General features: G+C 41.7%; 1 protein-coding gene across 1 annotated transcript in view; it reads left to right on the top strand.

Annotated features, from left to right (window-relative positions):
• Positions 1-26,289, top strand: part of LOC122802008 — a 259,654-nt gene that overhangs the window by 126,041 nt on the left and 107,324 nt on the right. The window lies entirely within an intron of this gene.

The following is a 26,289-nucleotide window of genomic DNA, read 5'->3' as shown; positions in this document are numbered from 1 at the left end:
GGGTACATTGGGGGAGGAAATGGGATGTCAACCAGGGGGACAGATTCACCTGGGTTCATATGTTCACCCCTGTGTGCCTTTTTAATACTGTGCCACAGAGCCACCCAGGCCCAGCTCCACTCAGAAGTTTGTTGTGCCAGTGTCCTCCCTCTGTCCAGAGATGATTCTCCCATTTTGCCACATAGAGGGCCAGACTGGACCCAGGAATTCGTCTTGGCTTTCTGGGAGTCAGCATTTGGTCTACAGGTGGGAGTTCACCCTATCATTCATATGTCCCTCTGGTTGTGGATTTTATGCCTCTGATAGGCAGTTACTTCCATGGCTCTTGAGCAACGTAACGATGCCATATGTGTTGGTTTGATTTTAGTTTTTTTCTCTTGTGGAGCTGGCAGTTCTTCGATGCTTTTGGTGAGGACATTGTGGGAGTAGACATGTTGATTTCTGGGAGGTACTTCCAGTTTTATTTGAGTTGAGTTTCTTCAATTGTGCCTTTGTGGCAGATGGTGGATTCCTTTTTGGTGAGGATCATGCTAATTGATTTGGATTGGACATGTCCTTGGTGTGAGGAGATCAGGACCTCAAGGGGTCTGGTAAGATCAGTACTTTACATCCCAATTGCAGTCAGGAGAGATGATGTGGGTCCTGGGATGTGTGAGGAACTTTGCAATCTTCCAAGAAGGTGGATGTAGGTCTGTGATTGATTGTTAATACTGTCAACCTGTCAATCATGGGTCTGATGTCCTGGTCCCCAATGATTCCCTTGTTGTTTCTTCCAAGGGTCCCTTGCTGATCTTTTATGAGTAGTTTCTTGTTACTCCTATTTCCCTGGGTGAGTTCTTTCTCCGAAGGCCACTGCAGTTCAGGCCAAGGATATCCGCTTTCAGTTCTGGCTCGCTTAGCAAAGTCCTCCCATGTAAGTGTCCCCTTGTGTTATGGTGCCGACCTTGTACATGTTGGCCTGTGCTTCTGGGGTATGGCCTGGCACCAGCTTGGGAGTTCCAGAAAGTGATGCCAAGGAGTGAGGGGCCAAGGACCTTTTCAACTGAGACCATAGCCCTGACCTTATCAGTCTGACACAGGCCTCCCAACTCTAACCCATCTTGAGACATATGGGTTTACATTTAGGGGCCAAGGACCGGGTATGTATTCGACTGCATGGATTTTTTTTTCTGCAATGGCGAGGTGAGGTGCTAACCTCATGGGTTCCTCATCAATGGCCTTCAACAATCTTCCCCTAAGGTCAAAAAAGGCTTGGGTACATTTTCAAGAACACCCAGCGTTCGTTGAGTCGAAGATCCAATGACAACAAAGTAGGCTAAACTTGTTGTTTATGATAATCCATAGATATGCAGAAGAAGTCTTTGTTTTAAAGGCTTGATTAATTACCAGGCAGACAGAGTACCATCAGCTGTTGGAGTGGGGACCACAAGCTTATGACGCACATTTGGGCACGTCCAGCTGTGCGTCTTTGTGTGATAAATGGTGCGGGCTGTGTTAAGTTCAGGATGGAGCATGCCGCCTTCATGTGGCACACATAGGGCTGTGCCCAGCTGTAGCACACAGCCTGGTGACAAGAGCGGCTGAGCAGCTTCACCTGCGCATTTCTCCCTTCCGGGGAGTCACCGGGAAGCATTTCTCGATGTGGGGCTGTAGAGGTAGAGTTAGAGCCTTAGGCCACTGCGATTTGAGATGTGTATGAGTTTACACTCGGTTGATTTTTATTTTTGTTTTAGGGGATTAATTTGAGACATATGGGTTTCTTTCATTTTATGGGAGTTTCTACTTAGGTTCCTAATTTCCCTTAAAGGCCTTATGATTGTACATTTCTGGAGTGGCAATTTTTCTCTCAAAATTGGCCTTTAGCTGGATTTTTCTCTTTTTATTTTTTTGAATCAATGGCATTTTTTCTTTTCAAATTTCATTGTTCAGCTTTGTTAGTGTTTCTCCTTTTGTTGTAAAGTATCGCAGTGGCTGGGTCTTGGTTTTCTGGCTGTTTGCCTGGGTTGGCTTTCCTGGACGTCTGTTTGTTTGTTAATGGCTTGGTCCTTGTAGTATTGTTAATTGGGCTGTGGAAGAAGCTTGTTGGGGTTTTTGCTGCCACCTTACCTCTGGGTCAGGGGAGGTTGGAATTTTAGTTTAGAGAAGTTCTTGAAGTTGTTCTTTTTTGTTTGGGAGTAGTGGATTTGTGATTTTTTGGGATTTGATTTCAGTTTTAATGTTTTAATGTCAGATGACAGTCAATTTTTTGTATGATCAGGTTTTGTCAGTGGATTTTGTGTGATATTGTGTCCCCATGTTTGTGACAATGAGCCCGTGTGTATTTCCTCCTCTGATGGAACAGTGACTAGTGAATCCATGAACCTAGAACTTGTGGGAACAGTGACCAGCTGTGTTCCAAAGTGAGAAATATTCCCAGTCTATATTCGGATAGTGGAAGTCAGGATTGTATGTGATGGTGTTATACCCTTATAGTTTGGAGTTTAGATCAGGAAGGCTGTGTGGGTCACATGAGTTTGGTGGGGTTGTGCCTTTTGTTGGGGGCAATTGAGTTTGCCTGGTTGCCTCTTGCTGGGATGGTTTCACTAGCTTGAGGTTGCTGTTATGGTCAACCTGGAGGTGTCGATCCTATATGAATGTGGGTACACCCCTCTTTTTTGTGGCCGTGACGTGATTTGGGGGGATGGAATGATATGAGGTAGGAGCCCAGGGTTGAGGGGCCGAATGCATGATGAGAGGTTACTCAGGTTTTTACACAGTTGCGGCCACGATGAGTGCATCGATGTTCTCCATACTGAGAAGGGCATTGAGAGCAGCATCAGTTTGACAAAAGGCACATTTCTCACTTAGTTTGTTTTTTTTTCCATTTAGGTTTGTAGGTTTAGAATTTGCCTCAAAAGCCTTTAGGCATGGGGCAAGCCAAGAGCCTTAAAATATACAAGATCCAGGTGGGTGGGTACAGGTAGCAAGCTTCCAGTGTGACTCATCCCAGCATGTCAGACACTGGATCCCACACTGGAGACACCAGATATTAACAGATGACACCTGACATTAAACCAATTGATCATCTTATTCATATATTCTTGCATGTGAAGGCATCTCTATTGTGGCATAGGGTTAGTGAGGTCGCGGTAGGTAATCAGGCAGCTCCTCTATGTTGCTCTTCTCTCAGTCTCATCCATCTAGTCCAGGAGGAGCAGAGTCTCACAGTGCACACACACATGCAACCAGAATGTGTGTGTTTTGCCGTGATTGACTGGAGTGCTTGTTATATGTGTTATGTGGCGTTATGTGGGCAACTGCTCAGATTGACCTTGTTCCCTCTCCTTTCAGCCTGGGGTGAGTGAGTGGTGTGTGTCTCTGACTGGATGTCACCTATGACAAAGTATGTGGTGTTGTTTGTATGGGGCTGGGCTGTGACTTTGCTGCACACACTGCTTGTGTGTTGGTGTTGCTTGTGGGTGTCTTGAGGTAGCAGTTGTTGGGGTGTCTCTGCTTGAGGCTCTCTGCTTTTAGGTAAATTTTACTCAGAGCTCCCAACAACCCCATATGTGCCTTACTATGTCCACCATCATCATGAGTCTGATGAGACACTGACATCAGGTTGTGAGGGGGACACACTCCGGCCCCCATGGTCACCTGTGAAGGGAAGACAACATGAGTACATTAATTCCTGCACTCTAATGTCTGCTGATCCACACACACACGTGCGCACACACAGACACACACACACACACACACACACACACACACACACACACACGTGAGGTGCCACAAATGCATAATACGGACAACACCTTATGACTGATGCCATGCACAACACACAAGCAGACTACAACAGACACACACAAGACAGGCCCTTAACAACATGCAGTGCAGCTATGTTCAGTTAATATTGCAAGTACTATACACCTGTGAGATAAGGGACATGTCATTGTATGTTTTGGGCCTTCAGCTAAAACACAGTGCACCCATTAACACAATAGTAATACACCCCTTTATAACAGACTGCCTACACCTTCACCAAAATATGTGCTAATATGCTCCAGCTCCTGAAAATATGCTACTGTGATTACTGATGTAATGCACTGCAGTAAACCCCTCCACAAGTGAACATGCCAGTATTACAATATGGCTAAGCTTTTGTGTCCATGGCAAACTGGCAGCCTGTAACATGCCTAGGGCATAAATGAGCCATAATAGAACATTTCCACACTCACCAGCTATATGATAATGGACCCCAGCCACAACAGATGTACCTATGGACTTGTATTTGAGAGGTATTTTCAGCAGACACAAATGTGGCATTGCTACAGGATAATATGTGCATATATCAACATGTACAGTAGAAACTGTGATACTAGCCATATTGCTGACATTCACAATATTTGTGCACATGTATGCATTACAACCCCCACCCCATAGATCCAGATTGACGTGACATATGTGTACAGGTATGAAGAGGGTGCCACTATGAATGCTACAGTATTAAAGTGATGACCACAGGAGGCTTACCTGGATGCTACTCGGCTGTGGAAGCTGTGCCACCCACCTCCACGACATATGGTATGAGGGATTCTTGTGAACTAGTGGCTGAACCCAGGTTTGCCAGGAACTCATCTGTGGCCAAGTGTGGTTGTTGTATAGCAGTCCCTCCACCAGTGGCAGCGTGGTCCCTGGCCACAGCTGTGACCTTTTGCCATGCATGATTTATCAGATCTGTGGGCCCGATGTCAGACCTGCTCATAGCTCCTATCCTGCTGGCTGACATAATTTGTCATTGCCATGAGGTCTGCCCACAGTGCAGTGCATTCTTGCTGGTTATGATGAGTCCTTGACAACAGGACCTGGTGATGGAGTCTCAGGGCATCAATTATGTTGGCATTCTCTGCTTCTGAGAATAGTGGACTCCTACGGTTGTATGTCCCTTCTGAAAGATAAGAGGGGAACACATCACAGGACCACATACATTGTTCTCCTTTATGTACACAACTTGCACATCCACATTTGCTAGCACTATCCACTGCTAACTCTCACATCATTCCCCACCATCTATCACCACAGTATGTATGTGGCTATCAGCATTGCCCTCCTGATCTTGATGTTTCCTGCTACTTGCTGCATGTCCTATAAGGTGTTCAAATGCATTTTTCTGTTGCACCTATTACTGCTTGTTCATAACATGTCTACATTTTATGCCCTGGTGTCAGCCTCCTACTGTTGTAGTAAGTACCTGGGCTGTAGGTCCACCCCTTAGATCTCCCCGGCCTTCCTCCCTCACAGTCTGGAATATATGGCTGGACAATGTCCTACAGTTTCCCCTGCCTGCCCAGTTGATATTGGCATACTGGCACAGTGTAGCACCTGCCTCATGTAAACAGATGGACAACCATCTACAAACACCACCAAGGAACACACTGTGTGAGAGATGCAATGACATGAGGAACCTACAGTCCATGCTCTCTCCCTGTCAAGCCTCTATATCTGTCCCCAAACAGATTGTCAACACAATCAGTACACCTCACACACCACCCACACCTATACAACACACACCCACATATGCAGAGGTCCTCAACATACACATCCACAAACAAAGGAGACCTCTGAGGCAAAGCCACACATGAACACCACAGCCTTACACAGCACATACCACACATATCCACATACCTGTGTCCCAAAGCCATGAACGCATTACCACATATCAAACATATTACACATAGCATACTTCATTGTAAGACACACTGATGTGCCTCTCACAAGGCTGTACACTGGGAAGGTCACAGGTGCCAGAATCTGTCATATCACTTACACAGTGCTGTCTCTCACAAACAGGTACTGTCATAGGTCTGTCACAGTCCATTTCAGCATGCCTGACCTGAGATGTACCTCCCTGGACTATATGCAGTGAGACATGAGTGAGCACATTGATTATGTGTCCCAAGCAGGTATGTCCCTAGCCTTATGCAGCATTCTGCTGTCACCCGGACTGATGCTGCAATACAGTCAGGAAATTATTGACCTTGACATTTGGCCTGTTATCTTGTGCCATTCCAGGGAGATGCAGTACCTGAGAACCTGGGATGATATGGTCAACAGACCACAATACTTTGCCAGAAGTGGCCTCCATCTGTCCCAACTGGCCTTCAGGCATCTGGCAATGATTCTCACCAACCCCATAGTGCCTTCATTAGAAAAAGTGGTGAGGTTGTCACTACCAACATAAAACTGTCAGCACAGCACTAATTGAAGGCCATGATGCTAAACACTAGGAGTCTACACATGACTCCACCCTCATTGCAAGCATTGTCAACCCTGGGGAATGCAGACATCAGTTTAGTCGTAAGCACTTGGTTAAAATCTAAAGAGAGCGCCCTAGCCTTACATGGTCAACCATCCTATCATACAGTCAGGCCTCAAAGTGTAGGTGGTATTGCCATGGGACATGGGGTTTCACTATATATGAGACACATACACACCTCCAGGCTGTACAGGCAGTAAGATGCACATGGGACACTACAGGGGCAGGTCACCATTGTCAAAACACCTATTCAAATTGTAGCTAGCTACCGGCTCCACGTGTGACCCAGGTAGCCCATTCTGCCTATATGGACCTGATCAACTGTATCATGATTTGCATCGGTACCCTGATTTTGGGTTACTTGAATGACCCAAACATACATTGGCAGACATACCCATGCCAGCATACAAACAGCCAGAGATCCATCAACAGTGGAAATACAAACACCTCAGTGCACCAAGGTGCTACACCCACATGAGGTGAAGGTCTGTTGGAGTTGATATTAGACAAAACAGGTGACTACTGAAGCATCCCTACAGTGTCATCCTCCATGGCAAAGCAACCATCATACAGTCACGTTTGCAGTCACCATCTCCCACAATACCCATCTAGCTAGGGTCAGACATACATACAACTCGAGTGCATTTGTATATATGCATGCAGTTAGGTATACCCGACAGAACTACATCATCCTCTGCAAGGATATGTAAACCTGGCTGGTGTACATTTGCAATAAATAGTGTCTATAACTAGGATGACATACTGTTGTCTGAGACAAAGTAGGAACAGGTAACCATTTTGGAGCAATGTCTCCTTAGCCTGAACAAGAAAATGAGATCACTACTGAAAACCTGCTAAGTAATCCCCAAACTCAAATTGTCGACATCCTCTACAGACAATCATCTCTCCTTGTGCACATATGTCTGCAACATCAGAGGAAGCACTTAGATCTGCTCAGTTGTGGTGATCAAGGACACCAGATATACCAGTGCTGTAGGTATAGCATTCTTGATGCCTGACAGAGTCATTGTAGGCTTCACCCCCTGTCCCCCTATCACCCCCGTCCCACCATCAGTACATCAGGACATCCCCAGTACCTGCCCCTTCTCTTATATGTAGGGAAGAGGTCACCACTGCCATCTTAAAGTCATGGTATACAGCCACTATGGGAGCCTATCACATCATAGGATGCATCCTACATGACCCCAAACATGATCTTGCAACACCATAAGGCCCTGTAGTCAAACAAGACCTGACTACCGCCTTTGTCCCAGCCAAGTGAAGGACAATCACTGTCACCCCTTTACACTAAGGTGGGGCGTCCACCAATCTGGCACATTATGGAGCCATCAACCTAACTAGGCTGATATGCAAGGCCATGGCACAGTTTATAGTGAACCTCATTAACAAGGGCATTAGCAACCTCCACACATTCCATCATGCATAGTTAGGTGTGTCAAGGTGGAGTTCATGTCTGTTACAATTGGTAGACCTGTTTGATACGGTCACCAAAGCCATGAATGGGAGGGGGGTGACAGTGCACACTGCCTACCTTGACCTGACCAAAGACTTTGACAGTATTCACCACTTGGTCATAATAGATATGTGTTCCCACCTAGGCATCAGTCCATATGTTGCCAGATGGGTAACACACTGGTGCACTGACAGGACCCACCTAGACAACATAAGGGAATACACCCAAGCGGTAGACCCATAACTAGTGGTGTAACCTGGTGTTCTGTGTTTGGGCCTCTGTTATGTGTGATGTATTCCTCTGAGATGTAGGGCACAGCTATTGGGCTATGGCCGACCATGTTTGCAGATGACTGCATTCTCATGCTGGGTGCTGTCATCAGATTCTCTAGTGATGTGTACATCTGCCAAGATGGTCTCACACAGACACATGACTGGTGCCAGACACATTGCCTCAGGCTGCATACCACGACATGCAGTGTCATCTCCTTTGGAGAGAGTGATGTCCACACATATTATCACAGCACTAACAACATCCTAAGCATGCAATCAGTCAAGAGGGTTATGTGCACACAGGTCAATGGCAACATGACATTTGCCCACCATGTTGCTTCCGTTGTAAGGCAAACCTTCTGCATGGCCCACCTCATACATAATTGTATGTCATCCAGGGACATGGGGACTCACAACATCCTCATATTCCCCTAATAAGGACCATTATTGAGTATAATGCCCCTGTCATAATTTACCCTGCAAAGCACATGCAGCAGCTGTGGAGCTCACAGAGGTTACCCAGCAGGGAATACCAGGACCTCACACATCTACCATACACAGATTAGCCTATTTCTCTACCCAGTTTCATACAGACTGCTCAGACGTGACCTCTGTCTGGTATACAAGGTGATCATGGACTCCACCTTGATGGGACTGCTACACAACTACAAGTCAAGCTCCACTCTATTAACCCACACACACAACCTCAACCTGGTGTGACATCAACAGGACTTTTTGGTGGGTCAGATGTGTATTCCACACACTCACCCACCTGTGGAATGGACACCCTGTCTACATCAGCCAGGGTAGCTATTTACACCTTTTCAAGAGAGACCTGGATAACTGGGTGGTTAACAAGACATATACACACTTGGGATCCCACCTGTGCCCCTGTTGGACTGAGGTATTGGGTGCTGACTTGCATACACATGGGCTAATCTCTGGGTTAGGCTTAAAAGGGCCTCAGGGCCAGTGGCCTAGTAACCTTGTATGATCCTAGGTATACCAATTCTGGCCCATGTGCTGTCACAGGTTTTGTTGTTATGTGTCCACACTCATCACTGCCATCTACTGTGTTGTGGCCCCTATGGACGACATCCCAGTACCATGTCAAGAAGCCACGATCCGACAAATAGGTGAGTGTTGCTACAAGTATATGGGGACATTCCAGCAGCATCTGTGCTGCACAATTACAGATAGCACTGCAAATGCGCATAGGTTATCCTCCTTGTAGGTGTCCAACATCCGCAGTACACAGATGTATGCAAACTGTGTACATGTCTCTGATATATATGAGGACCCTCAGCCAGACAAATTTGGATGTCTGGAAAACAGTTGGACAATATAATGGTTGCTCACAGACTTTGGGGAATCTAGCTGTCACACGCCATACCCCTCAGAAAACAGTTATGGTACATTATGGTACTACATTCGTTCCCTTACATTGTATGCTCAATATGTACACTCTGCTGCTAAGGCAGAGCCAGTATCGCCCCACTACTACTGGTTATTACCTGCTGTCCTGCTGCAGAGGGTCAACAGGTATGCTAGCCATAGCTCTCAGGCAATGAGATACATGTATGGAGTACACAGTGACCTAGCTGGAGTATGTCAGGAATAGTCAGGGACACCTGGACAATGTTTGAACTATGCCTGTGTGACATTCACAGACTGAGGGGAGCTGACTGACAGTACATCATGTGATATGCCAGTTGTATCCACCAGTACTTACTGTCACTATTGTGTAATACACAATCCAGTAGCATTCATACATGAGCTCACCATTGCTGAGTGGACTCAGGAGTCAGAGCTGTGATCTATGTTACAGCAGACAGAGATAAAAGGGAAGGCTGTAGGTGCTGAACAGCTAACAGCAACACGTCATTCCAAGTTATGTTCTACAGACCCTAGTGTTGTAATCCCTATTTCCCATGGCTGCATCCCCCCATCTGTATTCCAATGCATGGGGAATTCTATTACATACCTGGTATAGTATTGTACTCCTTTGTGTGCAGAAATTCAGTGGTATATTCCTTGGATAGCAGAGTCTGTCTTCATGAAGAAAGTCATAGACCTATTTACCATAGGTGGCAGCTTGCCTTTTGTAGGTAATGCTCATGACTCACAGTTGCTAATAGAATCCAGAACAGCTGGGTTGCATTTTCATTAGCAAATGGCATGGCAACACAGTGCTATAATTAAGGCCTTCATGTAGTTCATGACCTATTTCCAGGCCTGTGAGGAGGACATTATTGAGGTGTGGGGACTACAGCATCACAGAGAGTAGGTAGAAATGCTGTCCACTGTTTGGTTGATGTGTTATGTCCACAGTTTTGCCTGCTATGTTTGACCATTGTTAACATACTTTCTGATTCTGTGGCAGTTTACTTTTTAACAATGTGTGTTGGGGTCAGTAAGGAGACAAACAGATGTGAGTGCCAAAAGTCATTTTTATCTGAATGTGCATGTTGCTGCTGTACCCACTGGTCTATCAGCTGTGTAGTTTTGTGGGGAAGACTATGACACATGTCCCTGTCACTTGACCATTCCCCCCCTTTTTAAATTGGTGTTTTGTGGATGCCCTGTTCTAGGTGTTTGGGAGGTATAGTAGCCCTGTAGCTGGTAGCTGAGCATACTGCTACATGTCTTGCAGGCTGCAGTTGCTGCATTCTAGCCAGGAGTCATACTGGGGATTATGAACACATTGGGGACAGCAAGCAGTATATGTCAGTGAGGGATCAATGTCAGTTCTGTTGTCACAGCATAGCCAGGCTGGGGGTGCCCATAAAGTCCAGATGAGGCATGTGCCCCTTTTACATATGTTAAGTAATAGTGCCATCCAGAGAGTGGTAGGTGACATTTAGGATACCTTTTCATATTTGTGGCATGTGTCCCACCCTACAGGCCTTTGACATATTAATGTGGGTGGTATTGACTGTGGTAGCAGCTACCTTTTCTGCTGAACATTGTAGGGCTCAGTTATTTGTACGATGTATTGACAAGCATGTACTTGACATGCAACAGACTGGACTGTAGGCCAGGACTGTGGGTGTCCAATTGCCACACATGCTAGGAATAGAACAGATAGAGGTACTGAGTAATTATTATGGCAGGTGTAGTTGCAAGACATATGTGCATGCATAGTGTGTTACACAGGATTCTCATGAACATGTGTGTTTGGATGGGTATGAAGTGTGACACTGAACTGTCTGCCATGAGTTTGTAACCTCAATCTGCACTGACTTGTCAGTACTTTGGCACATGGAATAGGTTTTATTACAACCATGCCATAAGCAGGTGGAACAACTGTGGACATTCTGCAATAGTCTGTGCACTTGTCAGCTCTACCTGATATCGTAGGCCTCACATACATCCATCAACATGTATTTGGCTGTGTACTGGTTTGGTGTCTGCATCACAGGCCCAGGTATGCTGTAATTTATCCCATTATATGTAGAAGCAGTGTGTCCCTGGCAATAAGAATATGTTTATAGAAACAGCAGTTAATCTTCACAGTTAAGTGGTCTAGAGGGCTAATGCACTATGCTATAGTTGACAGGGTCCTGTGTACAAGACCTGACAGGGGTGAATAGCTTTGCTAATGTGCATCAGTGAAATTCATGATATGTTTATAGAAACACCTGTCATTCTTCAAAGTTGAGTGGCCTAACAGGCTAATATCCTATATTGTAGTTAACAGAGACCTAGATCCAAGACTTGGCAGGGTGAATGTTTTTGCTAATGTGCATCAATGGAATTCATGATATATTTATAGAAACACCAGCTAGTCTTCAGAGCTGAGCTGCCTAGTGGTCTAATGAACTATTCTATAGTTCATGGTCCTGGGTTTGAGACTTGGTAGGGATGATTAATTTATTGATGTGCATAAGTGTCGGACACAGATAAGGTGATTAAAACAGTTGTAAGCAGTTTTAAGCGGGCTTGTGTGGGTTTGAGTGGCACGCCACTTAGTTCTGTTTAAACCCGTGCTGTTTTTAAAAAAAATAAATGAAAAGTAGTAAAATGGGGATAAGAGGGGGAAAAACATGCCGAAAAGCAGGTAGGGATGTGCAGGATGGGTGTAGGAAAGGATCATAGCTCTCCATTTCTTGTACAGCAACAGCTGTGCAGGTTGTAGAGAATTTGGAATTTGGAGCCTCACATCCCAAAGAGAGGGGTGTGAGTGGCATAGCTGTGTTGATTAATTGATGTAATGATTGATTCTGTGCAATATACATGGGGGTGAAATGGAGAGCTTTGTATGTGGCAATATTTTTTTTGTGGGAGAAATGCCCATTTTTTTAAGGTGAGAGTGGAATATTGGGGAAGTGATATAGGTATGTGTCGGGAGGTAAGTTGGGTAGGAGAGGCAGACTAATGAGATAGACAAGACAGCAAACAGGGGTGGTTTATGACACATGAGGGAGTATACACATTGAAAGGGGAGGGTGTTATGGAATAAGAGAACCAAGTGCCCCCAGACTGCAGCAGTGGGACTGAGCTCCCCACCCATGGGCAGTCACCACTACTCTTTCATGGCCTCAAAGGTGGCTGTGGTGTGAGCTGGATGCCAGCACCAGCCTGCCCCTCCAGGTGCAGCAGTCTGCCATCAATCTGGTACAGTCGATCATCCAAATCATGCTTGAAAAACCCTGCACACCATCCTTGGAAGCTGTTGCCAGGTGACCACACCTCTCCGTACCTGCACCCGGGGGGGTGGGCCCCATCCCTGAGGCAGCTGAACTCATGGGTGGTGCAGGACCAGTGGAGGGGGCAGCTCCAGTTTGGGTCCCTGACATGCTGGGACCTAGTGCACAGCCAGATGAGGTGGGGTAGGTCAGGGCCGGCCTTAGCTGAAATGGCGCCCTAGGCGAAGTAGTGCTGTGGTGCCCCTTAAGCCCCACCCACACCATTCTCAAGTAATGCCCCTACTTGAGCCACGCCCATTTGTAGGTTACTCCCACAAAAGCCACTCCAGTCATTTCTTTCAATTTTTTAAATGCATGAAAATCAGTGAATGCTTTGTCATAGTATAACAAAGGAGGCATGCTTTGCACACCAGCCACAGTACACCAGCACATCACTACCTTAATCAAATATACAGCATAAATGTAGTTTACAATAAATGAGTTTGACAGCAGTCTGCTCTGTCAGACAGAATAAGGGACAGCAAAGAGTTTTACTAATGGTTGAGCACAACAGTTTTAGAGTTTGGACATGTATGTTCACCTTTTACATATGCCAATAGCTGTCCATCACCTCTACCAAACCTATCAGCATATCTGGTTAGGTTGGAACACGACTTCATTAAACAATAAAGTGGTATTTCAGCAGAAATGCAGTCCATGGAAATTGCTTTCCTAAGAATAAGAGACAAAAACCCTCCATAGTTGTCAACCGTACAATTTGACATAAGGTTACCTTTCAACTTCGTGCCACTGGAAGGGCAGTTCTTAATAATGTTAATACACAATTCAATTTCAGTTCCTTTGCAACCCAAAAGTATATATGTGGACTCAAACTCTGTATTCACCTACAATCTAAAAACCAGGGAGCCAGCCACCCTATTCTTAAAATAGAACCAAGATCACCACATGGCTATTCTTGCATAATATAAGTGCCCAGTTAAGCCACACAGGGAGTAGGAAATGGCAAACATCGACTACAATTCTGAAGTTATCACACAACACTAAATAAAAAGCTATCTTAACAGCAGGGAATATCACACTATAGACAAATATAAAACAGCTAAACTTGCTACTATATATATATATATATATATATATATATATATATATATATATATATATATATATATATATATATATAATAAATATACACACACACACACACACACACACCAGTTTCAGATGCATAAAACAGAGGAGCAATTCCAGGTGCATAAAACAGAACTGGATCAGTTTCACTTACATAAAGCAGAGAGCAGTTTCAGAATTATTTAAATGCATAGAAGAAAGCTGTTACACAAACTGGCTAATGGGCTCGGCTAAATGAAGTTAAACCCCTGACACGTATTCTATTTTTAAATACCAGAGCTAGATAATGGTCAAATAGGGCCTACGTAATGGATCACTGCCACACAACAAGAGACCCTCTGCAGCAACCCCCTACCCTAACCATTCCAGTGTTCCATTAAACACTGCTCAAACCTATCAGTGTGCATATTGCAGGTATTGAAATAAAATAGCATAATTTACACATGCTTAAATCTCTATGCCCTTGAAACCCACATTCATTGAAACAGCATGAAAGCGCACCCAGCATCTTGCCACTGGAGGATTAAGTTTACCTTTGGACTATTTTAAACCACAGGCTCCTTTGCATACTTTTAGGGGGCCTTACATATATGCATTTGTTCTTTGATTCACCTTCCTGATTATATTCTTTGTATAATACAGCACCACTTGTCAGAATGTGTTTTAAATTTGTAGTTTTAAACATTCTTTTAATAAACAATGAAACAAGATATATTAATGACAAAACGACCTATTTCATAAAATTTCAACATAAAAGTCGAACTTCTGTCATTACAATCCAATATCACCTCAATACACACAGTCTCTGCAAAAGTAAAATCAGCACAATAATTCCACATTAAAGAAATCTATAACTAACGAAGAGGTTGCTACTGGCAAACAACTTTACATATCAATGTTTCATCGACAAATTCAGTGCCTACTGCCCTGGAAGAATCAATTGCCTACATTACATTGGCGAACAAAGTGGTAAGCTGGTAATATTGCAACAACACTTCATAGTTACTATCATCTTATAAGGAGGGCACCCCTAAAAAATGCAGCAAATAATCAAACCTAGGGGCATGACATACCATGCATCCATACCTCTCAAAGCATCCCCCCCCCAAGGAAACAACAAGCATGTGTATTTTAATTATACAACTTCTACCCTATCGCACATGTATAAAACAATGGTAGGTGTGTTCAGGTAAATGACACGCGTCTTTCCCTAGATCTTGGCAGACCTGTGGGGGTACTTAAAGTCTTACAAACTATTAAGTATCTTATCCTTTATATTTCTGATACTTTACATTCATGCTCCAAATTCCCCAATTACTTGTCTACTTTGACAATTTATAACTTTCACTAAGAACAGGTCTTATTATGGTAAGTTCTAGTTTCAGACTTACCAGCTATTTCAATAAAAACACCATTTAGCTGTTTGCCATTTAAGAATGCATACTCTTTTCTACAGAAGACAACAAAAAATCATACTGACAATTTCTTGAATATCAACCTGTGAATACATATGTTCTTTGAATTGCACCATGCAGAAAAGAGCAGCCACTATCATTCATATTTTACAAGTATTGCAGCACAACAATGCTATCTGATTTGTTTGTTTAAAAAAACATCTTTCGAACATAAAACTATGATCAGATACTAAAAGACGGTCTGTTAAAACACAAACATTAACGTTTGTTAGCATCTTGTAAATAAAGGAATGTTGGATGCATGTAGTGTTGAGAGAAGTGCGAATTTAAACATTTGTTTAATTAGCGATGAATTTCTTACTTCAGGTCTGATGTGTTTTCATTACAAAGAGCTGGTGCAGAGTGAGATGGGTCAGAAGAGGAAACAGGAACAGGAAACAACATTTAAATTTTTTTTTTAAAATAGAAAAAAATCTTCACTTCACTTCAGTAGTCGTGTATTTATTTCTTTTCTTTTTTGCAAAAAAAAAAAAAGGAGAAAACACGTTTTGGCTTGGGCTAGAGCTGGTTGCTTAGTGCCTTTAATCACAATCTTTTTGTAGTTATTTAATTTCAGGATAAACAATGCAAAATTCAGTTTAGACATCTTTCAGTAACTCAAAGAACAAATATATTTATTTATGTAATAAATGGAATGTTTAAATTGAAAATATTAGTTAAACCATCCCTGCTGTGATCAAGTCTCGCCTTCCATCCACTGCATGTTGTTGCACTCAATGCAAATAAGGGTCCCCAGGGGGGTTTAAAAAATCGCCGCGCCCCCATACGGAGATAAGGATATTCGACTGGTCAGCAGTTTATAGTTTCCAGGCAAAATGCGCGTTTAGCACTGAGTGCACTGTTCACTGTTTGTCACCTTCTGTGTATTTCAGCCACTATTTCCAACCATCCAGGTATCAACAAAACATGTCTCAGCATAGCACACATACTTTACTTTTTCATACAACTAACTAGTTCATATTCCACACACCTCTACTCTTTCATACAACACACACACTGTCCCTCTTACATACAGTAACACACACATGTACTTTATCTCATACAAACAAAATGGCTAACTTAAATTCCATATACATACATATATATATACACACACTTTCTCATGCATACAGAACTGAACAGTTTAAATTGCACACACTTACCTTTTTTCCAAACGAGCGGCCAAACAAGCACACAAAAACCAGCTCCTACAAACTAAAGTAACTATAACATTTAGTATTTTACAAAATAAAATGAATTTACTTAGGCGTTGGCGTGTATGGCCTTGATTCCCTTAAAGGAAAAAGCTAAAACCCGCGATGCTGTATTAGTGGCCCCGCTCACCAACCCTTGCAGTGCCGAGTTCACTCAGGCAACAAGAAAGAGAAAAAAGAAAAAAGAGAAAAAAAAAAAAAAAAAAAAAAAAAATACAAAAAGCGGCCTTTACGGCTACCGCTCTTCCTCCGCCTGGATTAAGCCTATGCCTAAGGCCGGCCGTGAATGGGATAACAGTCAGTGTTGTAACAGCATGGCAATAACAGTTATAATAAAAGGCCAACAACATTGGTATTTCAACAAGGTATATTAGTATACAAGCATTGTAATATATAACAATAATAAAACATAGGGTTTTGAGAAAAACATATGTGAAATGGATAGAAATGCAACACAAAAAGGTGCAAGATGGAAACAAGGCAGGAAAGCATAAACAACATCCAAAAAATGATGTAATCCATAACAGGATAGATGTCCTCAAAAAGCAGCTGCACAGTAGTAAAAAAACAGGTTTATTCAGGGACAATGAACAACGTGGTAAGCGCTTTCACCTAAAAAGGCTTCCTCAGACCATACTAATCCACATAACAGCTGATCTTATAAATAAAAAAGGCGTGAAAATCATTAAAAACTTTAAAGGCATAACATATATATCAAAAGCACATTTACATAAAAATACATAAAAATATATAATATTTCATGCTGATCAAGTACCAAAATCAGGAGGTAGGATCATGAAAACTAAACCTATATCCAAAGAAAACAACATACCCCAAAAGGGGTATGCCTACCTCAACCTCCTAGACTTCAGAAAAGGCTTAAGCAGTAATTTCTCATTAAACGCTGGGTATATGTCCGCTTAAAGTCTGATAATCCATTTAGACTCCGAGGTCTCGGTCTTAATATTCAAATCCCCACCCCTGAAGCTACTCGATACAACATCTAAGACTTCAAAACTGAATGTGTGTGTGTCATTAGTGGCCAAAACATGCTTAGAAAGGGCATTCAAAACAGATCGAATCCTGATCTAATATATATGCTCCCTTATTCTTTCCCTCAGCCTCCTGTCCATCTTACCAACATAAAATGCATTGCAGATCGAACAAGAGGCAAGGTAGACCACGTGTGGACATGCAACCAACAAATACCCCAACCTTGTGACTAGTGCCATGGATAGGATGGACAAATATATATATATATATATATATATATATATATATATATATATATATACACACATATGTGTGTGTGTGTGTGTGTTATGCCTTTAAGGTTTTTAATGATTTTCACTCCTTTTTTATTTATAAGATCAGCTTTTATGTGGATTTGTATGGTCTGAGGAAGCCTTTTTAGGTGAAAGCACTTACCACGTTGTTCATTGTCCCTGAATAAACCTGTTTTTTTACTGCTGTGCTGCTGCTTTTTGAGGACATCTATCCTGTTTTGGATTACGTCATTTTTGGATGTTGTTTATGCTTTCCTGCCTTGTTTTGCTCTTGCACCTTTTTGTGTTGCATTTCTATTTATCTGGACTGTTTGTGGTGCAGAGAGAGGTCACTCCGTGGGGATCGACTCTTATTGGATATGTGAAATGGAAACCATACCAGTAGTATAAAAATAATAATATTTGTGATGCAGCTAATGGGTGGGGGGAGAGAGAGACATTCCATTAACAACAGTATAGGCTATATTTATTGCAACAGTACTGTTCTATACTCTATAGGTCTGCCCTTACTTTTATGTCTACAAGTGCTCGATATCTTCTGTAGCACATACATACCTCTCAAGCTATCCACATGGGACAGTATGGGCCAAGCTGTAACACCTACAGGTACACAACTACAGGGCACTATTACATGTCAGGGGAACATATATGAATACCAAGGTGTACTGTGCACTGATGTTGTATGAATGTGCTACTGACATATTCGACTGGATGTTAAATCTGTGTCCCATGGTTTTTGGCAACAGTGATCACTATTCATGAACAGCTGACACTTGAGAGACACGTATCATGCATAGCACAGAGAGTTTATACATATCCTGCCATCCTTGGCAGCCATGGAGTTAGATTATCAGGAGACATTCACAGACACACCAGGCATACAGCCGTAACAACAATAAACAGTTTTATTTGTCTTATTAACTTGGAATACTAGTATACTTCTGGATATTTAATTTAATGAAGTTGTATCACCTTGTTGAGCAATGCTGTTTACACACTAGTACATCTGGACACATAAATTAGTATACCATTGGAACAGCTACTACAGACAATTTATTTACCTGTAATTTCTGTGGTGAGAACATCTGTTAAAAATACATAACTTTTTATATACATATTCAGTAGTACTTGTTTCTTTTTATAAATATATAGTAGCACTTGTCCCTGGATTTGAACCCCGGTCTTTGTGTGGAAAAATGAACAACATACATATCAGTTATCAAACTGAGCTACTGAGCCACTGCTGTGTGTTGATTGACTGATATGTGCCTAGAGCTCACCTTGTTACAAATTCTGACCTGGTAATGTAGGTAGAGTGTTACACAAGACTGCAGTGACACTTGAACACACATGCATGGGATTTATGCATGACAGAGATGGTAGGTGAACTGTGTATTACTACTTGGAATGCAGGTGTACACATTTAACCCCTAGTGGATGGGAATATGTGTGATGTGTATAGACCATACTGGGTTGCCTACCTGACCCATATACAGCTGCAGATGGTATATTTGCAGCCTACAGCTATTACAGTTTCATGCTTGCCTGCATTAGCATAACCATGTTCAGGAATGCATATAGCTGAAATGCAAATGTTAACACAAGACAATCCTGAGGGAAACGCACTATAATACCTTAGACATTAATGTTCTAGGTTCAAATCTTAGTGCAGAACACATATCATAATGCAATATATATTGTAGTACAGCTCCACATCTACACTTCAGCAAAACAGTTCTTTATCTGCCAACCTTTAGTCACTTCATGGTATAATACCCATGTTTACTTCACAGCACTTGTAATACTAAATGTATTGACCAACAGCCCAAAATACACTCAACATTTGGTACAACACAGCTTTATTGAGGGTGACATGAAACAGTTAACAGTCATTTTATTGCTGACCACTTCACATAATGCAGGCATTAAAAGACAGCTGTTATTCCATGATGTATGGATTACTTACTTTATTTTCTTAACAATTCTGACTACAATTGTACTTTATTTCCTGAAAATTATGAATACAGATGATTTATTCCCTTCACATTATGACTCCAGTTGTATTTTATTACCAGTACATTATTATTAATACAATATACACTTGTTATTCATGAACATTATTAATGCAGTAGTAACTTGCTTTCCTTAACATTATCAGGTTTCAAGCTTTCATCTATATTGAACTGTTCCTGGCATTACTCACTTACATCAGTCCAGGTCTATGAGCACATTCATTGCCTACTGGCAGTTACTACTGTGCTCTTTCTTAATTATACTACTATATATTGCAGGATATATCTGTATTCACCACACTCTCGGTGAAACCTGGCCATCCAGGTTGTGAGCTCTCTCCTCTGCAGCTGTGGGGAGATAAACACACCATTATGCATACCTGTCTATCAGATATTCATACTAGAATTTGGTAAAACAATGCTGACACTACTAACAAGCTTCTGGGCATTGTCGTCCCGACTGTCTTGTTTCCACTGGGCTAAGAAATCTCCCTTCCTATGCTTTAGGTCATCATAATGATGATGCACCTGCTCACTTGTGTGGGGGATACCAGTTTAACTGGTGAGCTTGCGTGCCAGCCAGCCCCAGGCCTCCAATTTATATATCAACCCCTGGTACTGGCTCTGCAGCAGCTGGTTATCATGGTCTTTCACAAGGAGCCCAACCATGACCCTGGACTCCAAAATGTTCCACCACTATGCCCAGAAGCGTGCACCCTCTCCAACACCTACCATAGCTCCTGCATGGGTCAAACTCCAACAGGTTATGCTATATTCCTGTCTGTTCAGCTTAAATAAGGCTGTTTTCCCACCCTTTGCCACCATTGGACCTTTTTTAAAAATGCTAAGCAAAGCTTAGCACTGAGCAAACCCACTAAGCTTAGCTAAGCAGTTCTTAAACTGGCAAATGCTTAGCAGTACCCAAATCAGCTAAGCAGAGATTTGCATTGCTAATTACTGCTAAAACAGGTCCTGTTTAATCATTGCTTGGTTTGGCTTAGCAGTGCTTAGCAGAGCTTAGCTACAGGCAAACCAGATTTTTTTTTAAAAATAGAAAAAATATATTGAAATTAATTGTTCATTAATGATACTTTATTATTATGTCTATGTATTTTACTTTATATCTCCTAACCTTATGTATTTTAATTATGTTATCTTGGAGTGTGACTGTAATGTGTTGGATACTTGTGTGTAACTGGAGCTTTTCTGCTCAGGTCTCCACTGAAAATGGGATTCTGGACCAGTTGGACTAACCTGGTTAATAAATGTCATTATATACATGATTAAAAAATAAATTGTTTTTATAAATTGCTATTGGATGTAAAAGCTGAATGGCCTGTCCTTGTATTCGAACTGTGCACTTACTGCACACAAGGCTGTGACTCTAACCATTCAGCTACCGTGGATATGATGACTGTAGCTATACATTTATATATAGCTCTCAGTCACGTTTAAGCATTGCTGAGCACTGCGCCACACAAAGCTGCTCAGCTATGCTTAAACATGACCTTTTAAAATAAAATTAAATGTATCCAGTTTCTATTTTTAGATGTCTGACAAGTGTCCATTGCTACACAAAAACAAAATTGACTTTTATATTTCAGTGTCATCTGGCACTTGGACAGTGCAGGGGGGTGTGTTACTCATCTCTGGACACTGTAACACACCCCTACATTGATTCAGTAACCATGTTACATGACTCTCCCTCAGTAGCGTGCCTTCATTTCTATGCAAGGAGCGCTGCTGAGGGGGAGCCACAGACATGGCCACTGTACACTCCATGTACCACAAAGCAGTCTCCTTTGAAATAAGAATATGTTCTGTAACCCAGGTAAACTCTGTAACAGAAATTACTCCAAGACAAACTAGCTTTTTTAAGTGATGACTTCTGAAAATTTCAAGACCCTCAAAACCCAGATAACACAGTAGCTTACGCAAAATTTTTCACAGAAGCTCTGTTCAGCCATGTCAGTGACTGCACACAGGCTGCCATGCCTTAAAGAAATAAGCCCAAAGCTAGCTCAAAAGAAAAAAACAAGCCACCCTGGTGGAATCCAAACTTAAACAGGTTGTACTACAAAAGAAAAAAAAAAGTCATGGCTGAAATTAGGAAGTGTAAAACCAAAAAAGATCAAAACTCTCTCATCAAACTGAACAGACAAACAAGAGGACTAACTAAGCCTAGTAAAGTAAACTGGAGGTAAAGACCATCCTTTGCCAAGGACAAACATAAGGCCTTCATTAGTTATGTCTGCAGCATCAAGGGCGGCACACAACATTTTGCTGAACTGTTGATGAATGCAGGCACGTTCATAGAACCAGAAATATCTACCAAATCTTCTGGCTGACAAATTCAACTCCAGTTTTAACCCCCCACACTCCCAGCTGCCTCTCAGCATATACCATCTAACATAACCCCTGCAACTATCAGTAGGGAGCAGGTTTTAGATATGCTCTCTAAAGCCAAGAATACAGCTTCAGTGGCTCCAAGAATATCCTAGGAAGCCTCTTAAATACCCTGAGATATGACCTGTCAAGGCCACTGGTGACATTCTTCTACCATAGCTTCCACAGTGCTTCATGCCACAAAAAAAGAAGACTACAACAGTCATCCATCTACACAAGGGTGGACCATCAATGGTGCCTGAGAAATAGAGACCCATTAGCCTGATTAGTCTTGTATGCAAAGCCATGGAATGAATTATCATGAAAATAATTAACAATGGTCAATCATAGGACAGCAGTTATGTTTGGTACTCCCTAACTTCACAGTCAGGTTTTCACTTTGCCTTTTAGATCTATAGTCTCTGCAGGAAGGAGTACTACATAATATATTTTGTTGTTTTTGGATTATTTTTTAAATCCCCTTGCACAAAAGCTAGACAGCAATATTAAAGATTTTTGGTATTTTGTGGCTTAAGACACTTTTCTACCAAAGCTACTAATATTATGTTTTTTACATTAGATGTTAAGTCTCTTTATAATTGCATCCCCATCACTGAACGTTTGGAATATTTAAGACTGTTTTTGTCCAGGTTTACTAATTTTACAGCGGGTGCCATCAGTACCATTTGTGAACTGATGGAAGTAATGTTGGAGAATAATTTCTTCACTTTTATTGGCAGTTATTACCAACAAAAGAATGGGGTGGACATGGGAACTACTATGGCACCCTATTTCACTAACATTATTATGGAGTGGTGGGAAACCCAAATACTTAAACTGATTCCATTTTTATAGCACATATTAAAATGTACAAAAGATTTGTGGATAACTTGTTTTTCATCACTGATGCATCTACTGATGAAATTAAGCAGTTTATTCAGGATGTCAACAACAGTGTACAGTTTTTAACCTTCACTTCAGGTGGTTTAGGTGTGAGTATACCTTTTTTGGATGTCACAATCAGTTGGGATGAGGAGTCAAAGAAATTTTCCAGTAAACTTTACGGGACATCACGTTTTCTCAATTCTTGCACTATTTAAGTGCACACCCTGTTTATATGAAGAAAAACATTCCCAGGGGCCAGATTATTTGGGCTTCTCAGCCTACCACTGATCAGGATATCTTTCTAGAGGCTTTAAGGGAAATTACTGGCATTTTTAGTGTTAGAGGATATTAATTAAACCTGTTAGAATACACCACTGATGAAATCAAACAGCAGAGACCAGAAGTTTTCCCTCTGATTTTAGTAGGGGTGTATGCCAGAAAACAACTGTTAATAATAAGAAAGATAAAACATTAGATCCATAGGTGGTTACTAGGCTATTAACTCAAAGGTCTTTATAAGCCTAGTTGTGTGTACCAAGTATAGTACTAGAGAAACCCAATATGAGGATCATGCCTAAACTCAAGCTCTTAGTAACCAATGCCCATATCTAGGAGGGTCATAGGTAAAATCCCCAGAAAGAATTTATGGTTTCCCATCCAGTCATCCAGGCTACACTTAAACAGGGATACAAAGGGACTTTGTTTGATGTGAATTGTAAGCCTATTCCAGAGGTGTGGCAGCCTCTGAGAGATATAGTTGTCTCTCCAACAGGTCCTATGTATGTCACAGGCCAGGTTAAGGTCCTGGAGCAGGTGAGCCTTGTCCCATTTGACTTACATGTGCAGCATTTCCATTAGGTTTGGATCCCAGATTGCTCTGTAGGTCAGGAACAAGTCTCCTCTAAGTAGTCTGTAGGCAACTGAGTACAGTGACAGTAGCTTCAGTCTGCCAGTGTATGACATGTGCTGGAGAACCTGAATTGTCTTGATTAGAAATCTCTGAGGTCTCTCAAGTTGCTGCAAGTACCTGGTAAGGTATATATCAAAAGGGGCATTATGCTCAATTATTGGCCTGATGAAGGTAGAGTACACAGGAGTTATGCCCTCTTTCACTCTTGATGCAATGCCTTTGTTAATGAGGCATGTAATGTAGACTGCCTTCCTTGCCACAGTAGACACATGGTGGTCAAAGCTTAGGCTACAGCCATCTTGCATTCCCAAGTCTCTCACTACTGAGTTGTTACTTAGGGTATTATTATTTATATGATTGTCTGAAGATGGCAGTGGATGATGGGGGCATTAAGGACATCATCAAACGGAACTGGAAAGTGTTTCATTGCAATCTTGTTGTTTTTAAGGCAGTGGGTGTTTCTCCTAATATTGTATGTAAAAAGTCTAAGTCAGTCAAGCATTATTTGAAAAATGAAAACACTAGGCAGCCTTGAGCAATTACTATGAAAAAACATGGAATGTTTAAATGTGGGTTTTGCAGTGTTTGTAGTTACATCTGGGAAGGACCATCCATCATGCTTTCTCACATGGATAGAAGTATTGGCATTAATACCAATTATGACTGCAACTCCACAGGTTTGGTATACATTACTATTTGCTCAGAGTGTGAGGCTTTCTAAATTGTGATGACCACCAGGAAGGTGCAAAGAAGGGTCAAAGACCATTTATATGTGATTAGATCTAAGGATAAAAATAATGCACTTTACTGACATTCTTTAGTTTATGTTTCCTTCAAAACAATTTATTTTTCTGCTCACAAACATTTGTCTGAACATTTTAGGGGTGATAACTATAAAAAAACAGTTGTTAAAAAGGGGAGACATTGTGGCAGTTTATAATGCAATCTGACAAATATCCCAGACTCAATAACACTATAGGTATTAAATGTTTTTTGTAACTTGTTTATATAATGTCACTTTAAGTTATTTATTGTCATACTAATTGTTTAATTGATTAATTGGTAGGTTGATTTTTGTTTAAAAGTGAGTAGATGTTGGTATGGTTTTATTCTGAAGAAGTCCTAGGGATGAAAGAGCTCAATAGTAAAACCTTAGTGATTAAAAAATAAAATAATAAAGCCTTAGTGTTTAAAAAACTAAAATAATAAAACCTTAGTGTTTTAAAAAATAAAATAATAAAACCTTAGTGTTTTAATAATTGTTTCTTCCTGGTCACCTTATCAGTGGACAATTTCTTCATGTTTTGGTGATTTTTGAGTCATCTGTTGTTTTTTACTCTGGATATAGGAATCCTTCAGACAACTGGACCCAACCCAGTTTGGTTTCATCAAAGGTAGGTCATGCCTACTGAATCTGGTGGACTTCTTTGAGAAGGTCAGCAAGCCAATGGATGAGGGCAACATGGAGCATACTGCCTACCTTGATCTAACTAAGGCATTTGATACAATAATCATTCAGGCATTGTAAACAATCTCATGCAATTAGGCACTAACCCCTTGGTAATTTGCTGGATGGTCAGCTGGCTCACAGACAGGACCCAGGAAGTTAGAATTGGAGAGACCACTTCTACAAAAAAGGCCAGTTAGCAGTGGCATCCCCCAGGGCTCTCTGCTTGGTCTCCTCCTTTTTGGTATCCATTTTTTTGGAAGTCAAGGTCAGTGGTAAGGGCCTTTGTCTTACCAACTTTGCTGATGATTACAAGCTACTAACTATCATACAACCCCCTCTCCTCACAAGACACTAACACCTTACAGGAAGGTCTAATACAGATAAATTAGTTAGTGCCAAGAAATGCATAATAGTATTTTTGGGAAGCTAGCTATTCAAGAGAGCTATCACACTGATAAAATAGACACAGCAGTCAGAGATCTGGGGACTCAAGTAGACAGTAACCTGCTTTCGGAATATATTTGTATAAGGTTGCAAGAAAATCATTCTATATCACTCAACTTATATGTAAGGTCATGGCATCTAGGTCCAGGGAAGTCATCATGCCTTTTCACTCAGCCATCATCAGACCCATCACTGAGTATAACACTTCTTTCTGTATGTACCTGACCAAGCATATGCAACAACTGGAATGACCACAGAGCTCCTCACAAAAAGAATACAGAATGTAAACACAATGTCCTATGCAGGTCACCTCAAAACTCTATCTCTGTATTCTGTTTCCTATAGACTACTGAGAGGTGATTTATGCCTGGCATACAAGGCATCCATGGATCCTGCTCTGATGAACTTTTTGCATCTCCACAAAATGAGCA

Source organism: Protopterus annectens, chromosome 5.part0 (assembly GCF_019279795.1).
Source record: "Protopterus annectens isolate FY-2018-M chromosome 5.part0, PAN1.0, whole genome shotgun sequence".
Lineage (NCBI taxonomy): Eukaryota > Metazoa > Chordata > Ceratodontiformes > Protopteridae > Protopterus > Protopterus annectens.
Note: the sequence above shows the minus strand (reverse complement) of the source record. Positions and strands in the feature narration are given on the sequence as shown.